Below are 26,164 nucleotides of genomic sequence, written 5' to 3'. Positions count from 1 at the left end.
AGAGACTGGTGACAATTAAAAATGCTCTCAATTTAGCAGTTGGAGACTCAGAAAATTCCTTACAAGGATTTTTAAAGTGCTATTGTTTCATGGTCTCTCTAACTTTTTATGTTAATTAACTTCATGTTTATACTTTTATTATAAGCCTTAAAAATCTTTCAACTCAGATTCACAAATAGGCTTGAATTTTGATAAACATGCACTACACACATTTTCAGACAGGAACTGATTCACAGGCTTTGGAGTTTTTTGTGGGGGAGAGATTTTTAAATTCTGTATGTAGGGATTCAGAGCTAGAGCTAGAGAAAGAAAAAAGGTGGGGAGGGAGGGAAAAGACAGAAAAGGGGGAAAAGAAGAGGAAGAAGGAGTGGGAGGGGAGCAGAAGAGGGAGAGAGAAATAGACAGAGAACACAAAAGATTCTAAATGAAACAATGAATCTACTCCATACTACCTTTTTTTTAAGTATATAATAAATTTTATACATTACTTTCAAAAATTGTTCTGCTTGTCTATGCTTCCTTATGAACCTTCTTTTGTCCTGTTCATTTTAAAAAATGTTTTAAAATGTCCCTCTTAATTTTTTTCATCTTTGTTGCTACCTCTCCCAGGACCCCACAATTGACATTCCCAATCAAAAACAGAAAGAAGCAAAATTGAATTCACACAGTGACTATGTACAAAAATATATCTTTCTCTATCTTGTGTATAGCACCTCTTTGTCAGGAAGTTGGAGCATGTTTCACCAGAGGTCCTCTGGAGACACTGTACTGGTTCAAACCTTTTTCTTTACAGTACTTCTGCCCTTGTATAAACTGCTGGGATTCTGTTCAGTTCATTGTCGGTTCATACTACACATGAATTTCTGCAATCACCTTTATAATTAAATTCCTACACCAAAATTTGTTCATTTTCCAATTACCTAAGAGGGGATCTAAGGTATTCACCCCCTCAGATTTTTTGCTTTTCTTCCTCCCATTCCTATTTTCTTAATCCTCACATCAGGATCAGGAAGTTAGTTTTACATGGGACAACCACGTTTCCCTCATCCTCATTTGTTTCCATGTTAAATCTGATTTATTTCTACTCCAAATTGGGTGTGTTCAACTCCATGACCATTTCACATAAGGCGAGGTTCATCTGATGGTCATTCCCTACCAACCCTTATTACATATTTGTAGACTCTTCTCAAGTACTCCAATTATGAGAAATTCAAGTTCCATTCCATTCTCCCTTCTACTACAGTGTATTATTTTTATTCTACTTTATCTTTTCCCTCTTAAAACCTTAAAAATGGAACCAATCTGTTTGCAGGAATGTCTTATTAAAAATTTAATTCTAGCAAAACTCTTTAGAGATATTAAGGTTGTGAAAGACATGTTTCTTCTTCCCCATAAGAATGTTATTACTACATCAACATATAGCTACTTCTACTTGCTCAAATAAATTTACCATTCTAGGTTTCTCTGGAATTTTGGGTTTTGTATTCCAAAGTTCTTACTCAGCTCTGGTCTTTTTTTCTCAAATGCTTCAAAGTCCTTTCTTTCATTAAAGTTCCATTTTCCCTGGAGAATTATATTAATTTTCATAAGGTAAGTTATTACTGGTTGTAAGCCTCTCTCTTTTGTTATATTCTAAGATCTCCTTTCATTTACAGTAGAAGCTGCTGGGTCTTATGTGATCCTGATGACTGATCTTTGGTACTTGAACTGCTTCTTTCTGGATTGTAGGAGTACTTTTTCTTTGGCATGGGAGCTCTCATTTATAGGATTTTTTTCCTTTGGGATTTCTTTCAGTAGTTGATTGGTAAGTTCTTTCTATCTTTCCTTTGCTCTCTGGTTCTAATAGATATGGGCAGTATTTGTTTACAATTTTTTGAAATATTGTATAGTTTTTTAAAAATCTTGCTTTTTCAACTAGTCCAATGATTATTATATTGTCTCTCTTTGACCTCTTTTCCAGGTGAATTATTTTTGATATCAAATATCTTACAATGTCTTCTATTTTTTTCAATTTTGATTTTGTACTAATATTTGTTGCTTTCTCATGGAGTAATTCTGTTTGTTCAATTCTAGTTTTCAGAGAATCTATTTCTTGGGTAGGAATGCTTTTCTGAGTTATTTATTCTAATTCCTCCAAGGCTTTTATTTAATTATCTTTTGCCACAGTTCTTCTAGATAGCCATGTAATATTCATGAAAAGCAATTTCCTTCTTTGAGTCTGTGCTAGCATTTATTATGGAGTTACTAGCTCCTTTTTTGAAATCTCTAAATTTGTAACAATTTTTTACACTGGTGTTTTCTTTGACTTACTCATTTCTCTAATCTTAGTTCCTGAATTGAGGCTTTGTACCAGGGACAAGATTTATCCCCTGCTCCATTTTTTGGATAGAGTGGTCAGTCCTGCTTGGTCTTGCCCCAGGTTATCAGGGTTTCCATGATGACCTACCTCTTGGGGTTCAGCATCCCCCCCATATTTTAAGTTCAATGTATTGGATCCTCAGGGCCTTCTCTGGTATCTCAGAAAAGGGTATTAGGTTACCTCGGAGTCTGCTGCTGCTACCCATGGCTCCATTCATTGAGCCTTGCAGTCTACACATATCCAATTTCTGGTTGCACTAGGAGGTGGCCCTCAACTGCTAATGGCTCTGCAGGTGGGGACTCCCTTTTTAATTGCCTGTGGATTTCTGGCAAACTTTTCCCACAGTTCTGGACTGGAAGAAGCCATTCACTATAGTTTCTCATTGGATTTCTTGATCATTATTGAGTCTGGGGCAAACTTCAGGGCATTGCTAGAATGTATGAGGATATATGGAGCTGAATGTTCTCCCTCCCATTCAGGCAGCCATCCTGGTAGAAGCTGCCCTTCCACCTTCTTATATACCTCATAGCCCTAGTCTATAGTTTTATATCGCTGGGGGCCAGGTCTACAAATAGACAAAACTATGATTCAGGACATTTCAGTTGGCTGGAAGGGGGTGATGGGAACTGGCAACTGTTATCTAAACAGCAAATTCTGGTCTTGGGGGAAGAATGAAGAGGATTCCTAGGGCCTAGACAGGAGCAAAGAGGAAAGAAGTTGGGGAGAAGGAAATCTTAAAGAGGTACAAAATAGAAGCTACTACTTTATCATGTTGCTCTGAACTATAAAGACAAAACCGTTTAGGGATACTTCACTACACAGAAAACAAAATTCCAACAGTATGGGATTCATCAGGACTTAGTAGCGACTGAACCTATGATTTATTTGATACACAGAAAACTGCTAGGTACAGATAATCCCTCTACAAATGCAAACTGGCACACCTTCTCTGAAACTTCTGGTCTTAGAAAATTACCTAGAGGGGAGGAGTCAAGATGGAAGAGAGTGAACATTTTTACCCAGCTCACCCAATACACACCCTCCACAACAATCTAGAAAAGTGACAGACCAAATTCTGATAGGGAAGGCCAGGGCAGTGTAGAAAGATAAAGAGATCTGAAGAGACTGGGGCAGGAACTGTCTGGCCAGTACACAGAACAGCAGGGGTTTGAAGCATTCTAGTGCTTAGGGATGGTAAGGGGGCTGAGACTGAATCCCAGGGCTGGAAGCCCTGGGGCAGAAAGAGATCCTAGAGGATACCTGAACCAGTGCTGGGAACAGGAACAGGAGCCAACTGGCAGTTCTTTTGTCCATTTCCAGGGCAGAAAGGAAAAGTTGAGAGTGAAAGAGATTCTAGCTATTTACAAAGCAAGGAACAAGTTCCAAAAGCTTAGCTGTGTAGCTCTCAGGCCGGGCAGGGGGGGGGGGGGGGGGGAGTAGATATGACTCCATTCTAACCTTTAGCTCTGTACATAAGCTATATAGCTACAAGCTGTACTAAAAGGCTTGTAGTAGAATAACTCGAGCAGGAAAGCCAAACCAAAGGAGAGTCAAGCAGGTCTGTAGTTTTGAACCTGCAGAACTTCCTAACAGGCTAACAGTGACTGAGTCCACCAGCAGTCTACAGAAACTCAACCATCCATAATCCAACAAACCCAAACCCAGGTCAGGAACTTGCAGAGTTTAGACCAGGAGATCAGAGAACAAATCTTTCTCCAAATCATACCACCTAAGAAGCCCCAGACACTTAGCAAGCCCCTGGATTGAGTTGTGAAAACAGCGGAAAGGCATAAAAAGCCAGAAATAAGGTGAGTAAGGAAGAGTTCACATAATGGAGGAGGTAGTGGGAGAGGAACATCACTCCCTTCTGAAATGATTCAAGGAGGGAAAAACACACATACACATACATCTGCGTACAGAAATTCATCTTATCCAAGGGGGAAGCAGAAGGAAAAGGGGTTGCAAGAAATGACAAGGTAATATAAAAGGGAGGCAGTGATCAAAAGCAAAACAGACTTCTGAGGATGGTAAGAGAAGAGAAGGATAGGAGGGAAATACACAGCTAGCAATCATAACTGTGAATGTGAATGGAATAAACTCATCTATAAGATAAAAAAAGCTATCAGAATGGATTAGAACCAGAATCCAACAATATGTTGTTTATAAGAAACATACTTGAAACCAAAAGATATACTTAAGAATTAAAGTAAGGAGCAAGAGCAGAATCTATTATGTTTCAGCTAAAGTTTAAAATGGCAGTGGTGGCAATCATGACCTCTAAGTAAAAGCAAAAACTGACCTAATTAAAATAAATAATCAGAGGCAGCTAGGTGGTGCAGTGGATAGAGCACTGCCCTCGAGTCAGGAGGACCTGAGTTCAAATCCAGCTTCAGACACTTAACACTTACTAGCTGTGTGACCCTGGGCAAGTCACTTAACCCCAATTGCCTCACAAAAATTAAAAAGAAAAAGAAATAAATAATCAGGGAAACTACATTATACTAAAAGGTATTATAGACTATGAATTGAAAGCAATACTGAACATAATATGCACCAAAAAGTATAGCATGTAAATCATAAAGGAAAAGTTAAATGAGTTACAAGGGTAAATAGAGAAAACTACATTAGTAGGAAACCTCAATTTACCACTCTCAGATCTACATAATTCTAACTACAAAATAAAAAAGACATTTAAGCAATGTACAGAATTGGAGAAAAGTTATGCATGATAGCCCTGTGGAGAATACTGAATGGGAGTAAAGAGGACTATTTCTAAGATGTACCTAGCACAAAAGCTGACTCTGTATTAGGGCATAAAATTTCACAAGCAAATGCGGAAAAGTAGAAATATTATATGTATCTTTTTCTGACCATAATGAAAAAAAAAGTTACATTCAATAAAGGACCTTTGAAGTTGCAATACAATTGGAAACTAAATAACATAATCCTAAAGAATGAGTGGGTCAGGCAGCTAGATGGCACAGTGGATAGAGCACCGGCCCTGGAGTCAGGAGTACCTGAGTTCAAATCCGGCCTCAGACACTTAACGCTTACTAGCTGTGTGACCCTGGGCAAGTCACTTAACCCCAATTGCCTCACTAAAAAAAAAAAAAAGAATGAGTGGGTCATAGACCAAATCATAGAAACAAATAATTTTAATAGCTATTTAGAGCATTTTTTCATATGGCCATATTTTTAAAAATGCTTTATATCACTAATAATTAGAGAAACACCCATTAAAATAACTCCGAGGTAGCATCTCACACCTATCAGATTAGAAAAAATGGGGGGGGGGAAGGGAAATGACAAATGTTGGAAATCAATTTATAACTATCCCCAGAAAGCTTTTAAACCATTTGACCAGCAATATATCTAGTAGGGCTATATCCCAAAGAAATCAGAAAGGAAAAGTAAAAATACAAAAATATTTATAACAGCTTTTGTAGTGGCAAAGAATTGGAAACTGAGGGGATGTCTATCAATTGAAGAATGGCTGAATAAATCATGTTATATATGAATAGAGTGAAATAATACTTTTGTCCTATTAAGAAATGATGAAGGAGATGGTTTCAGAAAAACCTGGTAAGACCTATATGAACTGATGAAATTTGAAGAGAGGAGAACCAGGAGAACAATCTACAAAGTAACAGGGATATTGTGAAGACAATCAACTTTGAAAGACTTAGTAATTCAGATTCTAATAACAATGATCAACAGGACTTGCGAATTCCAAAAGACTCAAGACAAAATATATTATCTCCATATAGAGAATTAATGGCCTCCACAAACTGAAGCATATTTTTAATAATGCCCTTTTTTGTTGTTGTTTATAACAGGGCTAAAAAAGAAAAAAAAAATTTACTACAGCACTAGAAGGTTAAGTGACTTGTTTAGGGTCACACAGCTAGTATGTCAGAAGAGGAACTTAAACCTAGTTTTCCAGGCAGCAAGGTCAGTTCAGTCCTCTGTTAACTAACCCACACTGCCTCTTGGCATTCAATGCCACAATGATGTCCCCTTACTATCTGATATAAGATCTTCTGCTCTCATTTGGCTAACTGGGTCTGACTGCCCCCTGAACATCCCTTGCTCACTGCTACTTTTGTTTATAGAATATTCCTTACCTAGACTGCCTTCTCTTCCCCTCTCCCTATTCAACCAAAATGCATCTTTTTAAACCACACTCAACTCCTGCATCTTCTATAAAAATTCTCACCCATAATCTCCTTGTTTTGAAATCCGTCCTAATACTCACCTATACTATTGGTCTGTTCATCTATCTATCTATCTATCCTCATTGTTAATGAATTTTGCAGTGTCTACTTGCTATAAACTACAGACAACAGATTAAGAACTAAAAGGCAGGAACCTGTTGTATATTTTTTTTTTAAGTGAGGCAATTGGGGTTAAGTGACTTGCCCAGGGTCACACAGCTAGTAAGTGTGTGTTAAGTGTCTGAGGCCGGATTTGAACTCAGGTACTCCTGACTCCAGGGCCGGTGCTCTATCGATTGCGCCACCTAGCTGCCCCCAGGAACCTGTTGTATCTTAGTAGTATCAAGTATTATGTAGTATCAAAGCAGGCATTCATTTGTTGAATAAAACTACTTTCTATGCTTTTCATGTATCCATGAGTGTTCTGTCTTACTAACCAGACTTCAAGCTTCTCATAAGGCAATAATCTGGCATCCTAACTTTTTTTTCCTAGATCCTCCAAGAGTAAATTAGTGTACCTGCTTTCCAACATACCCTCCAGTATTTGTCACTTTCCTTTCCCCCCAGTCTTATCTAATCTGATAGGTGTGAGATGGTACTCAAGAATTGTTTTTAAATGCATCTCTCTCATTTGTGTTTTGGAGCATTTTTTCATATGACTAATGATAGCTTTGATTTCTTCCTCTGAAAACTGCCTATTCATATCTTTGACCATTTATCAATTGAAGATTTCCTAATGTCTAGTATACTGTTCTGAATAAGAAGCAGATGGATGATGCCATGGAGAGAGGCCTAGGCTTTGAGTCAGAAGACTGAGTTTAGATCACTAGCTCTGTGAATTCAGGCAAGACACAATGTCTGTTAGCCTCAGTTTCCTCAACTGTAAAAATGGAGATAATAGCACCTACCTCCTAGTCTTGTTGTGAAGATCAAATGAGATGATATCTGTAAAGTAGGTAGCATAATGCTTAGAAAACAGTAGGTGCCATATAAATGTTAGAAATTATTATCATTGTTGTTAGAATATCCAATAAGTGTTTGCTAAATATTTTCTAATATAGTCATTGTAGTCAACTTCCTAGAAGGGAAACTGTCAGATTCACATACAAAAGGAAGTTTTACTTAAGAATATTTCACTTGAGAATACTAGCCACACAGGAGCAGCTAGGTGATGCAGTAGATAGAGTACTGGCCCTGGAATCAGAAGGACCAGAGTTCAAATCTGACCTCAGACCCTGGGAAAGTCACAACTTCAAACTGCCTTAAACATACAGGGTCAATATCTAGTCATCCTGATGTATATATTGCCACTGGACCCAGATGGCTCTGGAGAGAATGAGGCTGGTGACTTTGCACAGCCCTTCCTCACTTAAATCCAATTCACTACAAGTCATGACACTGCATCCCTGATGTCATGGTCCTCTTTGAGAACAAAGGACAAACAACAATAACTAGTCACACAGCAACCTGATTTTATATGCTACTAATCTTCCCAAGTGGCTTGAAAACCAATCAAATCAGAATAAAAATAAGATTCAGTCTGAAATTAAAATAATTCCAACCTAACCTAAAAATCGTAATTTAACACCATTTCCGAAAAAAGCTTAACCAGTATAAATCAATCACTACAATGGAGAGGCCAGAGAAACCTGGAGATTGCCTCAGGCAGAGGTTGTTTGATCTCCTTGACATGGTGAGGAAAGATTACAGCCAATGGTAGCACCAGTTTAGAACATAAACTCATTGATAACATTTTGCAAAGGAACATGATAAAAGTTTATAAGCAATATATCTCATCATAAAAACATCAAGAAGCAATGAAAAAAAATTTATAGATGGGTTGGTGAGAAAGTTGATTGAGGTAGCTCAACTCCAGAGAAAATTTAAAAATGAAATGGTGGGGGTGAGGGGGGAGAGAAAAGAGATATGAAGAAACATAAAATATTTGTCAAAATTTCTCAAAAATGTTTTTTCTCTATTAAAAAAAGTAGAGCCATCATACTTGGGTTCTAACATCATAACATTGGTGCATTGCATGAGGAAATAGCAATCACAAACAATTTTAGTATTGGGATTGTTTTTTGGGGGAACCTCACTGTGTGGGGGGAAGGGGAGGGAATTTGGAATTGAACAAAAAAAGAATAAAAGTCTCTGCTTTAAAAATAAAAATTAAATTGAAATAAGCACATTAAAGAAATCTATGATGGGAAAAACAACTGGCCCAAAACAGGTCAATAGGGAGGTCCACTCAAGAAGTAACACAATTTAGGGATAATAATTTAGTAACACAACAGAGGGATCAATTTTCAGGATGGAAAAGGAAGGATATTGGTGCTTAGAAAAAAATAATTTACAATAAGAAATGATGAATCAGAAGATATCTCTGGTTGCCAAACTAAATGCCTGATTACCTATCTTTGAAGAATATTTTAACAGTCTGCATACTTCATGGCATCCTTGATGGGGATGCATGAGAGTAAAACTAGCAAGAGTTTTTTTTTTTTTTAAGTTGTCTTCTATAATGGATCTGGTATGTGCAGTCATGTGGCTGACTAAGGATAAAGATAAAACAAGATCTAATTGTGCTTGCTTGTTGACTGCCTTCCAATTATTATCAAGGCATAAAACAGGGAAGTATGGGGTTTGTTAAAGGTATTTGCTATTATAATGGAAGATGTCCTATAATGGAGGATGTCCAGCACTGAGTTCAAATGGAAGAGGGTATTTTTTATTTAATATTAATCTAGATGAAGAAGTTTTAATGATGCACTCATTTACTGACAATAAGGTTCAGATTATATCAAGCCCCAGAATATCTATCAGTTTCCCAAATGAGAATGACAAAGGAAAATACCAATTAAAAAAAAATCAAACAAACTTTTTTTTCAGACTATGATATATAGTTGTATGGAGTTTGTCCATCAATACACACACACACACATACATATGTATAATACAAATACTGTAGGTGGTACAGAATTCAAAAGGAAGATGATCCTTTGGAAGAACTCTTGGAAGAAAAGAGAAATACAGTTTTGGTAGTACTTGTAATGACTAACCTCTTTCTAGAAGCAAATCCCTGCACCCCCTCCCTGCCCCATTTTTATAGTGAGAGTCAATATGATGTAATGGGGGGGGGAGACACACCTGTCCTCACAAACAGGAAAACATAAGTAAGTTTAAGTCCTGCCTTTGATGTGTACCAGCTCTGTCCTTTCTTTGTTATAAGTACTTACCACATTGCCTAGAACATAGTAAATTATTGCAAAATACTGTTTGATGGATCAATACTAACAGTTAATTGTTGGTACATTAAAATAAAAGGTGTCCCAAAGGTTTTAGATCAGTTTTAAGCCTTAATAGTTTAAAACTATTTTTAAAAATTTAAACTTGAATAGCCTAAACTTCACTTAGTCTTTGGGGACATGCTTAATTTATTTAAGCACCTACAAGACAGAATAATATTATGTATTCTAGAAGACACAATAAAGCTTAAGACATATTCTTTACCCTTAATGAGTTTATAATTTGGTTGGGGAGACAAGACACATTCCCTCTATGATAGGAGCTCTCATTCTAATGGGATAGACAACATGTAAACAACTAGTTACATATAAGGCAAATACTTAGTAGCTCAAAGGTAATCTCAGAAGGGAAGGCAGTTGCAGGGATGAGAAAGGCCTCCTGCAGGTTGAATTTAAATTGAGACATGAAGGAAGCAATGAAAATCAAGAGATGGAAGTGAGAAGGGATTGTGTGTGAGGAACAGTAAATAAGCTAGTGTAGCTGAATTGAAGAGTGTGTGGAAAGAAGTATAAGAAAACCGGAAAGATAGGAAGGGGCCAGGTGATGAAGAACTTTAAAGGCTCAATAGAAAACTTTTTATGTGATTCTGTAATACTTTGTATAAGAATAGTCCTTAATAAAAATTAAATGACTTCTGTACCATTTTAGACTCTAAAACATAAAATAGTAGTTTAAATACAATCTTTAGTCCCAGTTCTGAGTTTCACTCTATATGGTTATCAAAGGTAGGGTTTGTAGGTCTTTGATGACATTGATATAAGTATTTCCTCCAGTGAAATCCATTCACACCTTATAATGTATAAATCTTGTGTTATCCTATAACTGCCCCACAAGGAAGGGAGGGGGCTCCTTAATGTTTTGGGAGCTAGCTTTTGATCCCATTTCTTCCAGGAGTATTTACCCCAAATCATTCCCTTTCTTTTCAATTTCCCTTTTGCTATAGCCTACAAGCATGTCTTACCCATCCTTTAAAACCAAAAAAAAAAAACAAAAACACCCATAAAACAAACAAAAAAAAACCCACTTCACTTGATCCTGTCATTGATTTAAGCAAGAGTCCCATATCATTTCTTCTTTCATTGCCAAGCTCCTAGAAAGTGTTGTCCAAACTACTTGTTCTCCATTCCCTAATCCACTCACTTATCAATTTCCTGCAATCTTGATTCAGATGCCATAACTAAATTGAGGCCAGAGCTCTGTACAAAATTACTAGTGACATCTTAACTGCTAAATTTGACATTGTTGGCCCTCCCCTCCCCCCAGACGCTCTAGTCCCTTGACTTTTGTGGCATCGCGCTCTCTTAGTTCTTCTCCTCTCTGGTCACTCCAACTTTATCTCCTTTGCTGTATCATCCTAAGTGAGAAGACACTCACTAAAAGCAGGCTTTCACAAAAATGTGAAGATGTCCTGGGCCCTCTTCCCTTCTACATTTACACTCTCCCAAAATGTAAGCACTTCCCAAGGATTCTATTAGCATCTCTATACAGATCACACTCAGACAAGTTCCTTTCTTTGGGTGATATTTTTTATGCTATGCCACGGATAATAGGTTGAAACCTGTTTATGCTTTCTCCATTGCCCTTTGGCAATACAGACACTATAAACAAATTAGTATGAGGAATAAAGAAAAAGTATAAAACACTACATTCAATTTTAAGGAGCTTAGACTCAAAGAGACAAAATTGGAAAAGATAAAAAATAAAAGATTTAAATAACAAGACAAGAAAATAGAGATGTCATGAGGCATTGCCTAAATGACAAATTATATAGAAAATGACTATGACACAATTTAAAAAGAAAATGAAGAGGGGGAAGTTTACTATATATTTAAGAAATTTTTCCAATATTAAAGCAAGAGGCCAATAACATTTACAATGTCCATGAATGACTCTACCACCCAAAACATAATAAATTACTTCAAGATATTTACTTATACTATATCCGTCTAAAATGCAAGTCAGATGATAGAACTTGGATAAACAAATAGTGATATCTTACTCATTTAAATTATATAGTAATGACTAGGTATCATCCCTGAAAAACAGTAACTTTTGACTAATCTAGGGATGCCTTTATAGAATCCAAATTAGTAGACAGTAAGTAGGTCATGGAGAAAATGAACATTTAAAACCCTCCAACTATAAACAAAGATAAAAAACATTTAGAGAAAGCTGTTTCCTTTTTAAAAATCCTGGTTTTTAGCAATACATTTTAGTTCATACATTAAACAGAATAGTGATACACTGCAGCTGCACACTATTAAAAAAATCAAAATAAAAAGGATGTGCCTTGGTATTTTTCCTGTGTTTTTTTTCTTCCTGGAAAATATTACTTTCAACTAAACACAACACAAATAAACATTTTTGATTACACGTATTTGGTGATTTATCCAGGAAACCTTAACTCTAACAGAGCATCTGTTTTTCAGTGTAGTCCTATACTTACCCAATTTTACAGTTGGTTTAACTGTAGAATGAGGTGGCACTATGGTTTATTCATACCTCAGGCCAATTTATTTGAAGAGGTTGTGGGAGCCTACTAAAATCCTTTATGAAGAAAGAATAGAAAGTTTTCACCCAATTACACTAATAGGTAAAGTATTGAAATAGTTCATTGGCCCTAGTGTCCCATTAAATTTTGTGTTAAATATATAAATTATATAAATGATGAGTTAAGGCAAATCAAATATTTTCCAAAATTAAGCTAATAGTGAACACATGATAATGTTTATTTTTCTCACCCACAAAAACATGTGTCACAGACGTGAGGAATAAGTACTTAAGAAAGAATATTTTTCTAGATATGTTTGAATGATCAAGACTGGATAAAAGGTTACAAGAAAATAAAAAAAATTGACTTTTCATACAGAAAACAATCTATTTTAACTTGAACATCAAATCAATTTATATATTTACTTGTGAAAAGAATAAAAGTTCTTTGAGGGCAGGAATCTTGTTTTTACTTTGCCTGTTTCTGATACAGTCTTGAAAATAGTAGGTATTTAATAAATGCTTTAAAAAAAACACCTTTAATTGAGATAAATTCCAAATGGCTAACCTTGCTTCATGCAAAAAAAAAAAGTTTTTCTTTACTTTTAACTTACTTCATGATTTCTGATATATTTGTGTATAATTTCTCATTAATCTTCAAAAATTCTACTACAGTAAAAAAAAAAACTCTATGAGGGTAGGTACTCAGTCATATCCAATTTTTTATCTTCCTTACTGCCTAGCATAGTGCTTTCCATTAACTCAGTCTTAATGAATGATTATAGAATATACAATGGTTTTAATCTTAAAATTACTTGTTAAGTAATCTATAATCTAAATTTAAAGAAACTCTTCAATGTACTAAGCAAACTCATTTAAAAAGAAACTTGCAGACTTTTTTTTTTGTAAAACAAAGAATCATCTGATTACGTCCTGATTTTAAGTGGTTCTAAAATTGAATGTTCTTAAGTCTCAGTGCACACCTATAATCCTTCTGCCAAGAAGTAAACCTCAAAGCATACATTTCACCAAACAAATGTTCAACATCATACATCTTCGAGAGCATCTAGTTCAATTTCCCACCCAAGGCATTTCTCTCTTCAATAACTTTGACAGAGGGTCACCCCTAGTGACAGATACTATAAAACAGCTCCAATTAAAGAGTCAAAGGATTACAGGATTCACAGTTAGAAAGGACCTCAGAAATTATCTAGTACTACCCCGTCATTTCACACACAGAAATTAAAACTCAGACAGGGAAAGTAATTTGCCCCTGCTCCACAGGTATTAAGCAAGACCAGGATGCAAATTCAGGTTCTTTAACTCCAAATTCAGTACTCTTTCCATTGAATCACCATTCTCTAAGGTATAATGCTATCACCAACCTGTCTTCAGGAAACAAGAAATTGCTTGTAAGATTTTTTTTTTTAATTTTCTGATTTGGATACAGAACTAAACATTCAATTAAACATTGCTCCTTAGCCTTGAAGATTTGATCATGCACATTGTGGTTGGTCTCAAGAGTTAAAAAAGTCATTGTCTAAATAGACGTCCCAGACTACTTTTTTTTTTAAATCATTGTAATGTACAGAATATAGCTGCTGAGCAATTAATTTCATTTAAGTAGTTGGGAAAGGGCAGCAAAGCAACAATATCCCTATTGTACTTGATAGACTCCTAGATCAGGGCAAGGAACTAATAATAGAAGAAAAACTGTATACATTTGACAATAAAACATGGTGATTGAATAATATCTCCTAGACCTTTCCCAAGAACCTTCTCCATACATTCTAATCTGCTTGTATCCCATACACCTGTATATAGAACCAGGTTAAACACATAAATCTGTTGATCAAAAATATCTCGTCTACATTTTGGTCAATCATTGTTAACCACAGTCTGGTCTCTAGTGATTTGAGCTTAGGACCTGGATGGTTATAAGTACCTTTGCAGAATTCTGGGCATTTCAGCAGATCATAAAAGGGAACACTGTCCTATTTACACAGCTCTGGGTTAAGGATTAGAATTCCCAGGTTTTCATACCAGCCCAGTTATAAGCCTCTTTCCTAGATTAATCAAGGTGTAGTGAGGTAGCTCCCCTGAGTATTCATGATATCTATATAAAACAACCTATTGTAACTGTTATTCAGTCCTTTTTTAGACATGTCTGACTCTTTGTGACCCCATCTGGGGTTTTCTTGGCATAGATACTGGAGTGCTATGCCATTTTCTTCTCCACTTCATTTTACAGATGAGGAAACTGGGGCAAATGGGGTTAAATGACTTGCCATGGGTCACATAGCTAATAAGTATCTGAGACTAGAATTGACCTCTCTGGAAGGCAGTCTTTTAGACTCTAGGATCAGTGTTCTATCCACTGCACCACCTAACTGCCCCCCCAAAAAACTATTACTGAATAAGAAAATATTTAAATAACATAGAAAAGAGGTGTAATTTTCATTACTTTGTTCTAATCAATGAGAGAGTAGAAGGACTTGGCTACTTTGGTTGTCTTCTTTTCCTGTCTTCTAAAAGCTTCTCCATATTAGTTACAATCCCCTTTAGGAGATGATACAATGTTCCAAACACACATTCATTCCCAATACATGATAACATACATTGTACTTTTATTATCTTTTAATAACTAACAGTCATGTTAAGGACATTAGCAATGGATCTCAGTTCAAAGAGGAAATAAGGAAATCAGTGACATATTCCCACATTCCTATATGAACTTGCTGTATCATCTTGGGCAAAATACCAAATCTCTCTAAATATTAGTAAAACTGGCTTTACTTTCCATGTGTTAGAGATATACTAAATGCTTTAAATCATATCAATACAAGTTTTCTCATATTTGGGGGTAAACAGTGGATTCCTATAGCTGATACACACAAACAGCACAGGGTATGCACTCTCAAACATCCCAGAGATAATGGCTTTGGGATAATGTGTACTTTTGGTCATTAAAACTTTTGCTTAAACAACTGATAAAGTATTGACAAGGCAAAAGTTTGCAAAAATGAGAGGAACAACAGTCATTTGGACTGTTGGTTTGAGTGGTAGCTCCTCTGGGTTCAGCCCAGTCCCAGGAAAAGCCTCACCCTCCTCCCTACCCCCACCCCAAGCAAAAAACAAAAGCAACAAACAAAAAGGCCTATCGCTTTAAGAAAAACTGGCCCAATTTCAGGTAGAGGTAAGACCAACTAACCTGTAGGGCAGATAGAAGTACAAGGAATCACTATCCCCTCAAGTGACATGCCAAAGAAAAAATTCAAGAATCTGAATGGACTGCCTATCGGTACTTTAACTAGTTGTGCCCTATCTCTTCTGGGTTTCAGCACTAAGTCATCTCTGAAGAAGTAGACCTTCACAAAAAAGCATTTAAAGAGGCACAATCTTTCTGCCCAGTCTTCCTTTACATAGTAAGTTAAAATAGCGCTTGCTGTAACTTCTATCCATTGGTCCTAGTTTTCTTTTCCAGAGCAATCTTCCCCATGGACTGCCCTTTCAGATAGCTGAAGAGAGCTAGTATATCATATCTCCTTGGAAAAAGGAATTATTTCATTTTTTAAAAATTTGTATCCTCAGCTCGGGGTATACTGCCTAGCACAATAAGTAGGCTCTTGAATGTTCACTGTTTGATCATGTTCTCTTCCCCCTTACTTCAGGTCAAATAACCTTACTGCCTTCAATCATTCCTTATAACAATGTTTCAAGATTCAGAATATCAATGTTACCTTAAGAATAGTGGCTTCCAGAACGGGTTTGAGGAGGGCAGAGTACAATGAACTAATTATTACACTTCATTTGGACATTACATTTCTATAAATTCGGTCAAAGTTTACATTACCTTTTCTGAGTTCAAAGATAATAAGCCCCTAAGTTTTTTTCAAATGAACTGCTAGATTAATTCAGGGCTCCCCTATCTCATACCTGTACAATGGGTTTTTTGAACCTAAAGGGGAGATTTAACATTTGCACCTATTAAATTTCATCTTGTAAGTTTTAGCCTATCTTTTTAGCCTTAAGCTTCAAATCCTCATTTTCTTATCCAACATATTTGCTATTCTTCTACAAATTTTATAAAATGTACCTTCTAAATCATCAAAATTGCTGATGAACACAATGAGAAAAGGTAGGTGGGCTAAGTCCTAGGCTCCCAGAGACTTTCCTCAGGGAAGTCTTGATCAAGACTCTTTGGATGCAGTTATTCATTTATCTAGGAATCCACCTAAACACAGTTTTAAGCAGACCATCATACTAAGGATATGAACTAAACAGGTTTGTAATAGTCAACACTTATCATAAATTATGTTGTTGCTATACTGGTGAATATTCAAATGGTCAGACCAGTGGAAGAATCCCACCTAGTCACTCCTTCTCCCCTTTAATTGGCTTCACAGGGAGCTCCCACAGGTGAAGAGCTGACAATACTCTAATAAGGTTATTAGGAATTATAAATAGGACATAGTCCAGGTGAATGAAAAGATAAAGGTGGCATTTTTAAAAAGTTTAAAAAGTCAAAATGAAAGTTACTATGGCCTTTCGGATGACTATAAATTGCAGTTCAGTCAAAGGACAATGCAGAAGCATAATGTATATGCAAATAAGCTATAGCATATTCCCAACAATGCCCTATATATAAGGAATAGTATGAAATTTCTATCCTGAAAATGTTTGATCTTAAAAAGAAGTTGGGGGGGCAGCTAGGTAGCACAGTGGAGAGAGTACCGGCCCTGGAGTCAGGAGTACCTGAGTTCAAATCCGGCCTCAGACACTTAACACTTACTAGCTGTGTGACCTTGGGCAAGTCACTTAACCCCAACTGCCCCACTAAAAAAAAAAAAAAAAGAAGTTGGGGGGCAGCTAGGTGGCACAGTGGATAAAGTGGATAAAGCACCGGCCCTGGATTCAGGAGGACCTGAGTTCAAATCTGGCCTCAGACACTTAACACTTACTAGCTGTGTGACCCTGGGCAAGTCACTTAACCCCCATTGCCTTACTAAAAAATAATAATAATAATAATAATAAAAAGAAGTTGGCAGTGGGGGGGGGAGGAACAGCTAGGTGGTACAGTGGATAAAGCACTGGCCCTGGAGGGAGGACCTGAGTTCAAATTCAGCCCCAGACACTTGACACTCACTAGCTGTGTGAACCTGGGCAAGTCATTTAACCCTCACTGCCCCACCAACCCCCCCAAAAAAGTGGGCTAATAATGTAGCAAGGTGGAGAGATAATAAAAACCTGAGTGCTACACTGCTATTCACAAATTGTAAAGTTTGTGAGATCTAAAGCAAATATCCAACACAGGAAAAGGTGAATGTTCAGAGTTTCATCTAGGAATTTACAAATGATAAGAACTTAGTTCAGCCTGCTTCATTTTATTTTATTCCTGAAAAAACCTAATATGGAGGTTAAGTGCCTTGGAATCAACTAAAATTCTTCCCTCAAATTGTTTCTTTATGAACGTTACCACCCAAAATGTTGTCAAGACCTGTTGATTTGACCTTTTGCAACAGATCTCCAATACCACCCCCTTTTCTCCTCTAATGCAGTTGCCACCCTAGTACAGGCTTTTATCACCTCACTATTGCAATAACCTGCTGGTGGGTCTACCTGCCTTAAGACTCCCCAGACTCAAATCTATTCTCCATTTGGCTGCCAACAGTGATTTTCCTAAAGTTCAGATCCAACCACATCACCACCATGCTCAATTTTCAATTCCAGGGGCTCCCTATCACCTCCAGATAGATACAAAATCCTGTTTGGCTTTCAAAGTCCTATATAACCTAGCACCCCATCACCTTTCCAGTCTTCTTAAACCATATACCCCACGACATATGTACTCTGATCCAGTGACACTGGCTTCCTTGTTCTCAGAACAAGACACTTGATCTCTCAGCTCCCAGCATTTTCTCTGGCTGTCTCCCATGAGTGGAATGCTCCCCCAACTCATTTCCATCTCTTGGTTTCCTTCAAGTCCCAACTAAAATTCCACTTTCTTCTTAATTCCAGTGCCTTTCCTCTGTAAATTATTTCCTATTTATCCCACGAAGAGCTTATTTGCACATATTTGTTTGGTTGTTGTCTCCGCCATTAGACTGTTACTTAAGGAAAAGAACTGTCATTTGCCTTTGCATGCCCAGAGTGCCTGGCACATAGCAGACACTTAGTCAATGCTTATTGACTGACTGGCTGTTTCTAGTAAGAATATATATTAAAACTGTATTATTATAGTCTTTAGTTGTTTAGTAGTTCCAATGGATACTAAAATCCTCATAGAACTATTTTAACAGCTATTTTAAAGACTAAAATTTCAAATATCAGTGATTAGAAAGGGAGAAAAACAAAAAAAAGTCTAATAGCAGAGATTCCTAGAGTGTTCTCTCTTTAATTAGAGAAGTTTAAAGTACATAAATTCAGTCTTACTGAATTTTCTAAAGCAAGGGAAACTGATAACTCTTCTACATTTTCTATTTCCTTTGCTTAGTTTTAGAAAATTTCCCTTCTATTTCATTACTTTCTGAATTGGCATTTCTATCAGAGAGGCAGCTAGGTTACACAGTGAATAGAGTGCTGAGCTTCCAATTAGGAAGACCTGAGTTTTAATCCTGTTTCAGACACTTGATAGTGATGTGTCCCCTCTGTACAATGGGGTTAACAGCACCTCTCTCCAAGGGCTATTGTAAGGATCACAGTGTTATTTGTAAAGGGCTTTGCTAACCATAAAGTGCTAAATAAATGCTATTGTTGTTGTTATCACTATTATTATATTGATATCTTCTTTTCATCCTAGATCAGTGGTTCTTAAGCATGGCCAGGGAACTCTTAGGGATCTGAGACCCTCTCAGGGGGTCCAAAAGGTCAAAACTTTAAAAATAATAATACTAAGATATTATAACTTCTAATATGGTAAATATAGATAGCTATAATCAGAGGTGTGCTAGATCCAGCTTGTACCAGCTTTGCCAATTGTTCAATTTTTAGTATGACTATTTAATCTTAGAAACAGACAAACATCTATTTAGAAAAGCATCAGATTTCACACTAGGCAAAAATGAAAAAAAAAAAGGTAAGTAGTACAATACACTTATACAAAAATTAGCAAAATTATTCATGATCCTCTATGGGGGTGAATATACCTAGATTTAAGTACTTAATACAAGCTAGGAATAATAGGCTACAAGTACAGCACAGAGGGTAAAGAGCATGATTCATTCAGGTCCAGCCTCAAACACGTACTGGCTATTTGACCCTTAACTTCTCAGTTACCTTCAGGTCAGATCACAGTTCTAGAGCTGGAATGGAAGTTAGAAATTTTCTAGTTCTTCTCAAGGTAGCTCTGTAAGACTAAATTTTAGAGCACTGGCCGACCTACATTGGTGGAGATTTTCTCAAAGGGAGTTCCCTTACACCAGGGAAATCACAGGTTTGGACTTTAACAGTATAAAAGAACTTTTTACTTTAAACTTCCTCCTACCACCACACAGGCAGACACCATACAGAGGAACTAGAGCTCACTCAGTTTCTGAAATGGAAAGACTTTCTATTAAAAGATGATAAGGCAAACACTTGAAAAAAAGATTCACAAAACCTAGACATCAGAACAGCCTCCTAGTTCCTCCCACAAGACACTCCATCTCCAGACCCAGTGTTTCCACTGGCTTTTCTCCATGCCTGGAACTCTCTCCATCTTTATTTCCATCTCCTACTTCCCTGGTTTCCTTCAATTCTCGGCTAAAGTCCTACCTTCTGCAAGAAACCCTTTCCAGTTCTCCACAATCTTTGACCTTTCCCAGTGAGATTATCTCCAATTTATTCTTCATGTATCTTTTTGGAACAAAGTTGTTTGTGTGTTGTCTCCCCAATTAGACCATGTGAGCTCCTTGAAGGCAAAGATTGCTTTTCACCCTTTTTTGTATCCCCTGGGCTAGAAACATAGCAGGCACTAAATGAAAGCTAGGTCACTTGGCATAACATTAATTCTCATATGATGATCCTATCTAATAAAAAGTAATTTAAGGAAGCTATGAGATAGGATGTTGATCACATACTTAGCAAAGACTTATGGTAGTATGCTGTTAAATGTAACTATGGTTTCTTTAAGTTAAACCTCATGATCCTCCAATTAAAGAACATGGTGCTTCAAAGATAAGGGCAAGGAGTTACCCATCACACCTTAGACTAAGATGTTAAGAAGTAGAGTTTTTATATTCCATTGGTTAGATATATAAGGAAGGAAAAAGCTCTTTACATATAACCTCCAAACATTTCTCTTCATTTTCCAGTTACCACTAAAATACAAGTTTGGTCATAATTCCAGACTGGTCTAAATGTCATTGACAATAGAAAGGCATGAGAAACCTAATGCTAAAACAATGATAGATGCCGACAGTTTATTAACTGAAGTTAGCAAACCATTCATATCATATACATTTCCACTCACCTCCCCATTCCACCAATAAAAGATAAGTATAATAAGAATTTTGAGAAATTTCAGAAAAGTATAGTAGATAACTTTCTTTTTCCAGTTTAGATTACCATTTCAGGAAAGAACTGGATTTACAATTTTAAATTAGGATTAGAAAAGGGAATGGGGCAGGCAAAAAATAAGGGGAAAGGGAGAGCACTATAGTGTTCACTAGAGTAACACTGAAAAGTTTGTGTTAATGAGTTATATAAACTGGGTAGTTCCCTGAAAAAAATATATTTTGAAAACCACTGTTCTAACTCAACCTTCTTTGCAAAGAAAAAGGACTTCAGAAAAATGGAGTACTTCACCAGGCTATTTAGTTACTAATTTGGAGTACTTACCTATTATCTATGTACATGTACAGCTACAAGTACACCACATGCTATAGATAAACAATGACTAGATCCCAGAATTGAATAAGAAAAAAGTGAGAAGAATGGAACATGGGAAACATTAAGGTGCTTTTAACAACTCCAACTTCCTCAATAAAACAAAAACTCAGCCTTTTACAGTAATGGCCTTTTGGTGATACTTTATGGATGTGAATCAAGGAATACCACAATCTCTGAGGGCACACCAAAGGTCAACACAAAGCATGGTGGGCATCAACAGGCTGCAGCATATTTCTAATGAAGATTTAAATATAAGAAGCAGCATAAAAGATAGCAACTGAGACATAATTAGAAAAAGAGGTGGGTTAATCAAATATTGATAGTTAGGGATAACAAGTAGGTAGCTGTTACTGGTACCCATATATTGTCAAAGTACCTAGAGAAAGCCCCTGCAAGCTAGTGGACCCCCTCATGGAGCATATACAGGAAGACACAGATGAAAGTCGCACAGAATGAGATGTGGATGAATTGCAACCTGTACCACTGGAGGGAGTATCAATGAGATATATGAAATACTGAGGGTAAGATACTGAAAACGGACTCACTTTGCTTCTCACATGTTAAAATTGTCCTTTCTGATCAAAAGTTTTGGGAAAATATGGTAACAGATTCCTCTAAATCCTTAGAAGAGAACTTCATTAAAAAACAGAACGAACATAAAAGGAATTACATAAACGTGCTTTTATTTTTAAAACAAAATAGCAATCGCTAATTAATAGGAGGGATGATAATTAAGTTCTTCCACAAAAATCATTCACTTTGCATTGAGTTTCTAGATCATGCCCAGAAATGTATTGAGGTAATATAATTAAAAACAGAAAAATATTCACATATCTCACTATGTTATTTCCCAATTATTGGGGGGGGAGGGAAATGAAACTCACAAATCAATGGCTACTCCTTTCTATCAAGTGCTAAATTTGAGGAAGCAAGCAACACTGAGTGAAGCAGTAAGTAAAGAGGGTAGGAAACAGAATCATAGATTTAGAGCTGGAAGCAATCTTGGAGGTCATAGTCCAGGTCCCCCTCATTTTATAGATGAGGAGAGAAGTCTATGCCCAGGGTCATACAGCCAAGTCAAAGGTAAACTCTGCAATCAAGTAAATTATTTTCCTCCCTGGCAAGCATATGTGTATGGAATAAGAATACTTAGATCTAAGAACAATATATTTTGAACAAATAGGACATATTTTCTACCACTTTCCTACAGCTGAAAAGGCTTGGGGGGGGGGGAGGAGAAGGAGAATATTCCTCTAAGAACCCTGTTTAAGGGTGCAGGAACTAGCACATAAAAATACTATTTCTTTCCTTTCCTACTAAAGAGTTGGTGTTGAGAAAAAAGGAAGGAAACAGTGCTACTTCCACTGAAACACAATGAGGAATAGTTGGGAGGTGGGAGTGCAGATGGAGTATGAAATCTAGTGTTAGGCCTTGGATTTTACTCCCAAGAGTAGCACAAGGAAGACTAGTAGAAGAAAGAAAATAAGTTGGTTCTATCTGAAAAAAGGGATTTTGACACAAGAGGGTCCCAGGGGAGGGGGGAGAAACATATACATAGGCACCCAGGGAAAAATCGGGAAGAAAAAATCAAGACACACGAGCAGTGACACAAGCAGTGACCTAAAAGGAAGGGGCACAAGACACAGACAGTGACAGAACACACAATGACACAGACAGGAAATAGGCCCACAGGGTGGATGGGGTTGGGGGAGGTAGAGGGAGAGTACAGACCAACAGGGTGAGGGGAGAATAGAGATCCACAGGTTGAAGGAGCTGGGAACACGGTAACGTTGCGGGGGGGGGGGGGGGGGGGGGGAGAGCGGGAGAGAGTACCGAGATTGGAAGGTAAGAGGGAGAGACAGACGTAGTGAGGAGGGGTGGAGACAGGCACATGGGGGGGGAGACACCGTGACGGGGTGGGGGGGGTGGGGGGTGATGGTGGGGGGAGGACCGGCCGACACCGTGACGGAGGTGGGGGGCGGGAGTACGTAGATTGGGTGATTTGAGGGGGTCGTCGGGGTGGGGGCGCGAAGGGGGAGAGAAAATAGCCCGACAAGGTGACGGAGGAAGAGACCAGCACACGCCGTGACGTGAGGACTGACACATGGTGACACAGAGGTGGGGGGACAGCCACAGCGCCACAGAGGAGGAAGCGTAGAGCTGGGGAACAAGGCTTTCTTCGTTTTCCCCTCAACCCCCCTCCCCAGGGGCAGTCAGAGAAGCGGGATCTGAAGCGGCCATTCCCGGCCGACCCCCACCCCCTCCCCCAGACCGCCAGTCTCCGAGGGCAAGGGACGCAAGGACCCGTCCCCGGGGGCAGCGCCCTCCTCGCTCGCCCGAGAGAAGACAGGCCGGGGGAGGCAGAGGGAAGCGCAGGCCTGGAGGGCAGGGTGGCGCGGATGAACCCGATCCCGGCTCCGGGGGCCAAACCGGGAGCGGGGCTCCCCTCCTCGACTCGTGGGGCGGGGGCGGCGACCAGACGCTGCCACCCCCACCGCTCACCTTTCGTCTTCTCTCCTTCCCGCGGCGGCGGCGGCGGCGGCTGCAGCAACAGCGGTAGCGGAGGCGGCAGCAGCGACAGCAACAGCAACAGCAACGGCGGCAGCGGCAGCAGCAGCAGCGGCGGCGGCGGCGCCTCCACTTCAGTCAGCACCCCACAATCCGCCTCAACCAACCCCGCGGACGCGGCGGCGGCCGGGGAGGCGGGGGAGGCCGGGGGCGGAGGCAGCCGGGAGAGCGCCGCAGCCACACACCCAACCCCGCTCCTCCAGCCCCCCGGGAGCCCCACCCCCTGACCGCCACCCCCGCCGCTCATTGGTCGATGAAGCTCCCCCCACACCCCCTCCCGCGAGGCGCGGGAGCGGCCCCGGCTGGAGCTCATTGGTCGGTTGCACCTCACTCTTCCCCCACACCATCCAGCTGTCACTCCAACCGTTCTCTTCCCAGCCCTTTGAGCCGGTAGGCTCCGGGAGGCCTGGAGAGCCGGCTAAGCCCTTGACAACTCCGTAAGAGCGATTGGAGGAAAGGGACCCTTGCACTGGCTCCTTCGGCCATTTAATTGGTGAACTGCCGCGCCTAGTCACGCCCCTGACGCTCGGGGTTCCGTTAGCAGGCTAGGTTGGTCGCGGAATCGCATTTTCCAAGAGGGGGGCGGTACCGTTAAGCTTTTTTACTCCGCCTCCTCTAGCACTACCAAACCCACTTTACATCGCCCCGCCCCAAGCATCGGCTCTTTTCCTTTTTAAGCTTTTCTTCTCCCTTCTGATTGGGTGAAAGGTGTGCTCTTCGCCCTGCCCCTCTAATATCAGCCCTTTCCGCCTCCTCTTCCTTTGCCTCCTCCGCTTTTCACGTTTCCCTCAAAGAGGACGCCGCGTAATGACGTCTGCTCCCTAGCACCCCGCGTCCAAAATGGCCGCCGTCAGCTATGAGAGACGTCGTTAAGTAGGAGTTCGTGAGGTGGCGGGTGAGTGCGGGTCGGAGAGAACGTCGCGCGGGACCTGGCACCTCGCGTGCCTGGGTGTTGGGGGCGGGAGTGAGGACGCCTCCCCCGTTCGGCAACGGCCGAGTCCCGATAACAGTTAACGGGGACGACGCGGGCCCGACCTGGTCGGCGCGGTTCAGTTGGTAAAAAGAGCGGGCCTCGGGTGTGGGCTCGGGACTCGCAGACACCTCGGAGAGAAGGAAGGGGCCGGGCCTCGGTGCCCTGGATCCCGTGGTAGCGCCGGCCTCGCCTTCCAGGAGACACTCGGAGCCGGGAGCGCCTCCTTTCCCTGAGGAGGAAGACTTTTGGGGGGACAGAGGAACAGTGGCCGCGGAGTAGGGGGAGGGTGTCCCGCCTGAGGCGCGGTGCTGGGGAAGCCCCGCGGCGGCCGTGCTTGGCTTCGGGGCTGCACCTGGCTACTTAACCGCCTTCCCCGCGCCAGCCCCCACTCGTGAAGTCAGCTCCGCGCCCCGGGCTAGGCCCAGTGATGTGAGTAAACCTGAAGAAACACACCTGGGGAAGCGGGTTAAGTCTGTCTGGCCAATGTCCTCCCCTCCATTCCTCAGGCAGCTCAGTCAAGGACGATTCTTTACGAAACTAAACATTTTGAGTTTGTTTGGGTTTTTTTGACGTTGCTTTGCTTTAAGCTTTTTTTTTTGTTGTTATTATTGGGGGGGGGGTTGTTTGGGAGTCTTTTGCCTAAGCAGAATAGTTTATCGAAGTGATGGAGAAGGGTTTTCAGGGATTGACCATAAGTATTTAAATTTCTCTGGTCAGGTAGCATGATGAATAATGCAGAGTGAGTTACCTTGGCCAATTCAACCCAACTTCTGCGAAGTCATCTTCCTTGAGGAAATAACTTAGACAAGAAGGGTCCTTGTATCTGTGGCAGTGGTCTTTTTTCTTGTTTTAAGAAATACTCCGGAGGAGAGAAACTAATGTTCCGTGCTGGGTTCGGAGCGGGAGGACCTGGATTTGATTCCTTCCCACTCTGTCACCATAGGCAAGTCACTTACCCTCTCTGGGGTTCAGTTTGCCTACGTGTAAAATGAGGGTGTTGGACCCCATAATCTCATCTAATTCATTGATCGTAAGAAATACTTTAATGAAACTATACATTTTTTGGTTGAGAATTAAAACTTGTAGGGGACAACTAGGTGGCGCAGTGCATAGAACACCGGTCCTGGATTCAGGAGGACCTGAGTTCAAATCTAGCCTCAAACACTTGACACTAGCTGTGTGGCCCTGGACAAGTCACTTAACCCTCATTGCCCCGCCAAAAAAAGAGAGGGACAGCTAGGTGGCGGAGTGGATAGAGCACTAGCCCTGGAGTCAGGAGAACCTGAGTTCAAATCTGGCCTCAGACACTTGACACTTACTAGCTGTGTGACCCTGGGCAAGTCACTTAACCCTCATTGCCCTTCCCAAAAAAAAACGAGAGAGAGA

At 39.6% G+C, this 26,164-nt stretch overlaps 2 protein-coding genes across 6 annotated transcripts in view; one reads left to right on the top strand and one right to left on the bottom strand.

The window, feature by feature from the left end:
- SETD3 (SET domain containing 3, actin histidine methyltransferase) overlaps positions 1–23,982 on the bottom strand; it is a 123,894-nt gene extending 99,912 nt beyond the window's left edge. The window contains exon 1 of the mRNA XM_043986337.1: positions 23,740–23,982. The gene's annotated coding sequence lies outside the window, so the exon portion shown is untranslated. The remainder of the gene's footprint in view (positions 1–23,739) is intronic.
- A 341-nt stretch (positions 23,983–24,323) lies between these two features.
- Positions 24,324–26,164, top strand: part of CCNK (cyclin K) — a 38,388-nt gene continuing 36,547 nt past the window's right edge. Inside the window, exons 1-2 of one of the 5 annotated variants that reach the window (XM_043982324.1) lie at positions 24,326–24,700; positions 25,633–25,721. The gene's annotated coding sequence lies outside the window, so the exon portion shown is untranslated. The other 4 variants (XM_043982322.1, XM_043982325.1, XM_043982321.1 and 1 more) reach the window with 4 other exon arrangements.

The sequence above is a fragment of the Dromiciops gliroides genome, chromosome 2 (genome assembly GCF_019393635.1).
Source record: "Dromiciops gliroides isolate mDroGli1 chromosome 2, mDroGli1.pri, whole genome shotgun sequence".
Classification (NCBI taxonomy): Eukaryota; Metazoa; Chordata; class Mammalia; order Microbiotheria; family Microbiotheriidae; genus Dromiciops; species Dromiciops gliroides.
This window is presented reverse-complemented; position numbering and strand designations above follow the sequence as displayed.